This window comes from Vulpes vulpes, chromosome 14 (genome assembly GCF_048418805.1).
Source record: "Vulpes vulpes isolate BD-2025 chromosome 14, VulVul3, whole genome shotgun sequence".
Lineage (NCBI taxonomy): Eukaryota > Metazoa > Chordata > Mammalia > Carnivora > Canidae > Vulpes > Vulpes vulpes.
In genome coordinates this window covers 110,849,991-110,858,122 of record NC_132793.1, presented here as the reverse complement: position 1 = coordinate 110,858,122, position 8,132 = coordinate 110,849,991, and positions in this window count along the sequence as shown.

The following is an 8,132-nucleotide window of genomic DNA, read 5'->3' as shown; positions in this document are numbered from 1 at the left end:
TCATGATCTCAAGGTTGTGATACTGAGCCCCGAGTTGGGCTCCACGATGAGCATGGAGCCTGCTTAAGATTCTCTCTCTCTCTCACTTTCCCTCTGCCCCTCCCCACTGCTAAAGCATGCACTTTCTCTCTCTCAAAAACAAACAAACAAGACATAAAAATAGGGTTGCAAAGCCATAGGGTAGGAGAAATTTATGCATGTCCTCAACTTAGAAACTAAACTTTTTAGCTGGCTACAAGTCCTCAGCCTGGACTTAATTTCCTACTAGTCATAAGACTCGGGGCAGCCCTGGTGGCTCAAAGGTTTAGCGCCGCCTTCAGCCCAGGGCCAGATCCTGGAGACCCGGGATCGAGTCCCACGTCAGGCTCCCTGTATGGAACCTGCTTCTCCCTCTGCCTATGTCTCTGCCTCTCTCTCTCTCTGTGTGTCTGTCATGAATGAATAAATAAATAAAATCTTTAAAAAAAAAAAAAAGACTCAAATCATCTGCATTCCAAAGGAGTCAATGTGTTCAGCAAATTTCAATCCCTCATTTTCATGTTAACCCAACCAATCCTAGTTACCCTAATTCCAGTCCATCTTTTGCATACAGGACCTGGATGAGAACTATACTCATAGCCTTTTGCCTGTATAACTCTGCTATCTCCTTGTCTTCCTTGGAACACAATTCAGATTTCTATCTGAATCTGTATCTCCCAAACTGCAATGCTAATTGCCCAGATAACTGTCTGTTTGCTTAAATTCTCAGTGAACTCTTTCCTTGGTTGACATACTCTATAAATATTTTCAATTTTTATGTAGGCAAATTTATCCATCTTTTCTATTATAATTTCTGGCTTTTGCATCACGCTTTGTAAGGCTTTCCCCATCTATTAGTTTCTCCTAGCAATTCTGTGGTTTCTCTCTTTCTTTCTTTTATGTTTACAAATTTGATCTAGCTGGGATTTATGTTGATATATGGAGTGAGGTTGGAATACAGACCTGTTTTTCCAGATGGTGAGGCAGTTGTCTCAACAAGTATTGAATAATTCATCTTAACCACACTGATAATCTAAGTGCTGCCTTAGGTGATCACTTTAGTAGAAATTTACTAATCTTTCAGCCTTTGCTTAGTAATTTTCTTTCCTAATCAGTTAAGTAGCATGGGTAACTTGATGGTCATTGCTACTAATATGCTTCTACTACTCATCTAAAACCAAGATCACGTTCTTGAGTGTTTATTTCACTTTACCTCTTTACATAGAAGGCCATTTCCATTTCCCCTACTCTGCCACCTTAGTCCTGCTGTTAAAAAGAAAACCACAGATCCAAAATGGCTCCACTTAGGTCAAGTTACCAAACCCAGGCTTAATGCCTAATGTAATCGCGGTTTCAACCTCTCCCACAAATGTTGTCTTAACTGGTCAGTCAGTAATTTTCCGGTGAGAACCAATAAAGTAATCTGGCACAGAGGAAGATAAGGTAATTTGCATGAAGACACCCCCTGCTGTTCCCCCAAAGGGAAAAATGACCTTGCCTGAAAGAATACATTCTCTCTTTTGCTAATAACGCCCTTGCCTCACCCTCCTTCCTATAAAAACCTTCCATTTTCTATTACAACTCCTTGGAGTTGCCCTCTACTTACTTGGCAGGATGCTGCCCAGATTCATGAATCACTTAATAAAGCCAATCAGACTTTCAAATTACTCAGCTGATTTTTTTTTTAACACTACACATTTTTCAGACTAGTTTGCAAGTCCCTAAAATATGTGCTCAAGGCTCTGCATTTCAGGGTAGCGCCTATATCATATTTTTAAAAGCTAAAGTTCTCTGTCAAAGATTCCCCCCTCTTTTCAGGGAAGAATGCAAGAAATCAACACAGAGATTAAACTGGTACTATACCTTTATTGTAATCCTCATACACATTAACTAGTGTCAGAGTTTCATTAAAGGTAGTTTAGGGGCTGCTTTCAAGGAACAAGCTTGAGCAATGGACCACCAAGCTGAATGCAAAGAAGCTCATTAAGTGACCCAACTTGAAACAGCCATAGGCCCTAACTGACCAATTACAACCAGGTATAGTTAATAAAAAAAGGAAAAAATCCATAGGTTCCCATATCTCCTCACTCTGCCCTACAACTCTAGCCCCTCACCCCCTGCGTCATGGCAAACAGCCTATCCTTTGCTGTCCTGCCCACCGACCCTTTGCAAAGCATTCAATAAGCATTTATCTCTTTTGTATTGCCTTGAGTGAATTATTTCACCGCCCACCCCCATCCCATGAAAGACCTAAGATCAGGATTTTCAACTCATCTCCACAGGAGGAAAATAAAGACAAAACCTCTTGACAACATTTGCACTGAGATTACAGTATATCAACATAACACCACAGACACAACTTAGAATAAAATGGTTTGTGGCAGTATTATTGCCAGATTATATTGTTGTAGGGTCTGGAGTGCAAGGGTGAAGGAAGAATTCTGGAGGCATTGTATGTTGCAATTTACTAAGTTTATTTCAGTGACACAGGGACAGGACCCTTGGGCAGAAAAAGCTGCACTTTTTGCTACACGAAGCTGGTGGTTATATGCTTAGTGTTCAAGGGCGAGGGGATACATAGGGAGTATTAGGCCATAAATGTCTTCTTCAAATTTCTACTGTAAAAGTACTTTTGGAAGGTTCCACTGGTGTTTACCATTCAGTTCAATAGTAACTATTGGTGAGATATACAGGCAGTCATGAGACCCTTTAAGAATGTAGCAACCAGCAAGTATTTGATCCTTACCAGAATTATACAGGCTATAGGTCAGCCTTCTGGGCTAAAGGTGAACATTTTTCTGCTTCTATTCTTCATCAATATTAATATTAATATGAGCACCATGAGCACCACATGGTTCTGGAAACAGCATGTGGGAAATAAGCCTAGGAACTCTAATATTAGTAGGTCATTTTTTTTTTCATCTTCCTACCTTAAAATTGTGTTACTGGAAACAAAAGCGTGAAACACAGGGATAAAAGAGTTGAGTCCAGGAGCTAAGAGCAGTTCACAGCGGAAGTAGTCTTTTTAACACCTGAAATGGTTAACCAATTTGCAAAGTACATTTAACTTTGCCTTAAGGAAAAGAGGTAGGAAGTGAATCTGGCAATGCAATACTGCTGCCTTTCTGGTCTTTATCCTCTAGAGTTCAAAGATAATTAAACAATAGAACCCTCCAACACTTAAAAAAAGAAATGGAACTGATGCTTTTTAATTCTCTTGATTGCATAGGGGTAGAGTACTCAATGAATGTGCAAACATTTTTAACTGAGTTAAGTATTGGTAATATGGCTGACCTATCTATGTTTGAATATTTTGATGTAGCCATATGATCACTTTGTCTCTGCAATACAAACCTACATATTGCCCAGAGTATATACATGGATTTACAACTTTTTTTTAAGAAAGTAAGCTCTAGGGGCAGCCTGGGTGGCTCAGCGGTTAAGTTTCTGCCTTCAGTCCAGGGCCTGATCCTGGAGTCCTGGGATCGAGTCCCACGTCAGGCTCCCAGCATGGGGCCTGCTTCTCTCTCTCTCTCTCTCTCTCTCTCTCTCTGTCTCTCATGAATAAATAAATAAAATATTTTTAAAAAGAAAAAAAAGTAAGCTCTACACCCAATGTGGAGCTTGAACTCAGGACTTTGAGATCAAGAGTTGCATGCTCTATGGACTGAGCCAGCCAGGCATCCCTGGAATTAGGCCTTCTTAAACTCTGGTTAACATAGGAATTATCACAAGCTTCATAAAAAACAAGCATTTCAGACTCCCCATACCAGAAATTTTGATCTAGGGGCAGCCCAGATGACTCAGCGGTTTAGCGCCACCTTCAGCCCAGGGCCTGATCCTGGAGACCCAGAATTGAGTCCCATGTCAGGCTCCCTGCATGGAGCCTGCTTATCCCTCTGCCTGTGTCTCTGCCTCTCTCTCTCTCTGTGTCTCTCATGAACAAACAAATAAAATCTTTTAAAAAAGAAAAAGAAAAAAAAGAAATAAATAAAAAGAAATTTTGATCTAGGAGGTAGGAATAAGGCATTTAAACAACCACTTCAGTGATGCTGCTGTGGATGGTACCAGGCCCCATTTTGAAAATTGTTTTAATGTCTCTAACAAACCTTGTCAATTCCCTCTAGGTCTTGCTTTATAATGTCCTTCTTGTCTTTCTATTTCAATCCTGTCAGCTGTCAAGTTTCAGCTCAGATCACACTTCTGAGGCAGTGTTGACCTGACTATTCCAATCAGAGATGCTCTCCTGGAGCTGCCATGGCAATCAGTGTCCAAGGGACATCTCCAAACTTTGACCAAGTAATCCATCAGCAAGAGCTTTTGTTTTTATTTTATTTTAAAGTTTTTAATTGTTTGACAGAGAGAGAGAGAGAGAGAGAGAGAGAGAGCAAGCGTGCACAAGCAGAGGTAGAGGGAGAAGCAGACTCCCAATGAGGAGGGAGCCTGATGCAGGGGCTCTATCCCAGGATCCTGAGATCATGACCTGAACGGAAGGCAGACACTTAACCGATTGAGCCACCCAGGTGCCCCCAGCAGGAACTTTTAGAGCATGCATTCCCAATAATGTACTTATAATACATACCCTGTCTGTTATTGTGAAGATAATTTAAATGACTGGATTTTTTTCAGGCCCAACCTTTTGCATCTGTTTCAGAAATGTGAAAGGTGCAATTTTTTCCAAGGTAAGAGAAAGAGATGGTTTTGACTTCTAGTAAAGCATCTGTGGAAGGATGACCTCATGGCTCCTTCATCACTGAGAACAGCACCCTAGCGCAGATGGACCTGGGTCTGCGCCTCTGGTCGCCTTTCGAGTTTCCAGTCTTGGCTATCACTGATAAATCTGCAGTGAACATTTGTGCACAGTGCTTTGTGTGACCTTAAGTGTCCGTTCTCTAGGGTGAAGGCCCATGAGCGATGACTGGGTCATAGGGCTTCTGTTTAGCTTTCAAAGAACCTGTCCTGCTGTCTCAGCAGAGTGGCTGTGCCATTTACATTACCACCAGGAGTGGATGACGGAGCTTCATCTTTCCAACATTTAGTGTTTTTCACTTATTTTCCCCGCCAGAAGGTGGTCGGTGACATCTCATTCAGGTTTTTGTTGGCATTTTCCTAACGGCTAGTGACATTGAACAAAAATTTTTGTGCGCTTATTTCCTATCTGTATATTGTCTTTTGGTGAAATATTTGTGTCTTTTGCCTATTTTCTACTTGGTTAGTTTGGGGTTTTTTCCTGTTGACTTTTGAGAGTTCTGTATACATTCTAGATATGAGTCCTTTGTCAGATGCGTGGTTTGCAAATAATGTTCTCCTAGTCTGTAGCTTGTCTTTTTTTTTTCTTTTTTTCTTTTTTTAAGATCTTATTTATTTATTCATAAGAGACACAGAGAGAGGCAGAGACAGGCAGAGGGAGAAGCACGCTCCCTGCTGGGATCCTGATGTGGGACTCGATCACAGCCTGAGCCAAAGGCAGATGCTCAACCACTGAGCCACCCAGGTGCCCCTTTAGCTTGTCTTTTCATCCTTCCCAACCAGATCTTTACCAGAGCAAAAGTTTTTAATTTTGGTAAAGTCCAGTTTATCAAGTGTTTTCTTTTTTTTTTTTAAGTTTTATTTATTTGAGAGAGCACGAGCAGGAGGAGCTGCAGGCAGAGGGAGAAGGAGAAGCAGGCTCTCTGCTGAGCAGGCACCCCAATGCAGGACTCCATCCCAGGACCCTGGGGTCACGACCTGAGCTGAGGGTAGATGTTTCACCAAGTGGACCAGGAGCCCCTCAAGTGTTTTCTTTCATGGATCATGCTTTTAGTGCTAATCCCTAGGTCCTGGAGAGTTTCTTTTGTGTTTCCTTCTGAAAGTGTTATAGTTTCACATTTTATTTTGAATATGTGCTGTGATCAATTTAAGTTCACATTTGCATAAGGAATGAAGCTTAGGTTGAGGTATTTTTATCTGTTTTGTTTTTGTTTCTTTTCCAATGGGTGTCTAATGGCTCTGGCACCATTTGTTGAAAAGCCCATCGTTCTCATGAAGTGGATTCTTCACCTTGGTCAAAAATCAATGAGTCGGGTGCCTGGGTGGCCCATTCGGTAAAGCGTTCGACTTTCAGGGCTATGAGATCACGTCCCTGCCGGGCTCCACACTCAGGAGAAGAGGGGGAGTCTGCTGAGATCATCCCTACCCTCCACCTCTAGCATGCACGCATGCTCTCTCTTTAATAAAAAATCAGTGAATCCTCCTCGCGCAGGTCTACTTCTAGGTCTTCTCTTCCACTGAACCCGTCTTTCCCTCCACCAGCACCATATGGCCAAGGTCTTGAGATGGAACATACTGATTACCCTATTTTATTCTTTTTAAAACTGTTTCAGTGCTCCCAGTTCCTTTTTATTTCCATGTAGACGTTAGAATAATCTTGTCTCAGGATGCCTGGGTGGCTCGGTGGTTGAGCATCTGCCTTCACCACAGATCATGATCCCGGGGTCCTGGGATGGGATTCCGCATCAGGCTCCCTGCCAGGAACCTGCTTCTCCCTCTGCTCATGTCTCTCCCTCTTTCTGTGTCTCTCTGAATAAATAAATAAAACCTTTAAAAAAAGAATAATCTTGTCTCCATCTACAAAATAAATATTGCTGGAATTTCTTTAGGAAATGTGTGAAGCCAATCTGTGGCTCTGGAGAGACCTGACGTCATTACTATGTTGCATCTTCCAATTCATGACCATGTGTCTCTTATTTGTTTTGATGTTTGATTTCTTTCATCAATGCTGCATAAATTCCAGCAAGCAGGTCTTATTCATGTTCTTTAGATTTGTACCTAGGTGTTTTAATGATTATAAAATTTTAACAATTGTGATTATGTATTTTTTAAATTTTGATTTCCATGAGTTCATTGCTAGTGTATAGAAATAAAGTTGATGTTTGTATGTTTATCATGTTTCCTGAAACCTTGCTGAACTCACGTGTTAGGTCTAATGCAGTTTTTGGGTTTGGAGTTTTTTGTTTGTTGGTTTGTTTTTTAGACTCATTAGAATTTTCTGCATAGACGGTCCTGCTTCCCACAAATAGTTTTATTTTTCCCTTTTTTCACTCCATATGCCTCCCTGAGCCCTTTCCTTGCCTTACCACTGGTGCATGGCGTGGAGTAAGAAGTGAGAGAAGACTTCCTTGCCTTGTTCCTGATCCATCTTCACTATCTGTATAACGGTAGCTGGAGGATATTTATAGAGGCTCTTCATCAAAATAGGGAATTCTCTCTATTTTGATGTTTTCTGAGTTTTTATCATAAATGGGTGTTGAATTTTGAATTGAAAGAAATGCTCTTTCCACATTAACTGATGTGCTTGTGTGATTTTTCTTTCTTAGCCAGTTGATAGAATGGATTAATATTTACTGATTTTCAAGTATCAAAACTATCTCAAATCTCTGCAGATTCTCCCCATGTGGTCATGGTGTATGGTTGTTTTTACACACTGATGAGTTCTAATTGATAATGTTCTGATATGGCTTTTGGCATCTCTATTAATGTGGGAATGACAGATATTAGTCTGAAGTTTTCTTTTTCTATTCTATCTTTGTCAAGTTGAGTATCAGGGTAATATGGCTTCATCAAATAAATTAGGAAGGCTCCCTTGTTTTCTGTTTCCTGGAAAATATTATGTAAATTTGATGTTGATTCTTCTTCAAATGTTTGGAAGAATTCTCCAGTGAAACAATCTAGGCCTGGAGATATCTTTTTCTAGAACTTAAAAATTATATAATTAATTTCATTGGTAGTTATACAGGAGTACTCAAAATATTTATTTCAAATGGAGGACCTATGGTAGTTTGTGTTTTGTTTGTTTGTTTGTTTGTTTTTGAGAACTGGGTCCAATTCACCTAAGGTGCCAGATTTGTGTAGAGAGAGTATTTCCTCATTCTTTTCTGTCTACAGAATCTGAGTAGATGCCCCTGGTTCACCCCTGATATTGATTATTTGTGTTTTCTCTTTTTCTTTATCAATTTTGCTAGAGGTTTGTCAATTTTATGGCCTGCTGTTTAATTGATTTTCTCTGTTTCTTTTTTCAATTTTATCGATTTCTACTTATTTTTATTGTTTCCTTCTGCTTGTCTTGGGTTTATTTT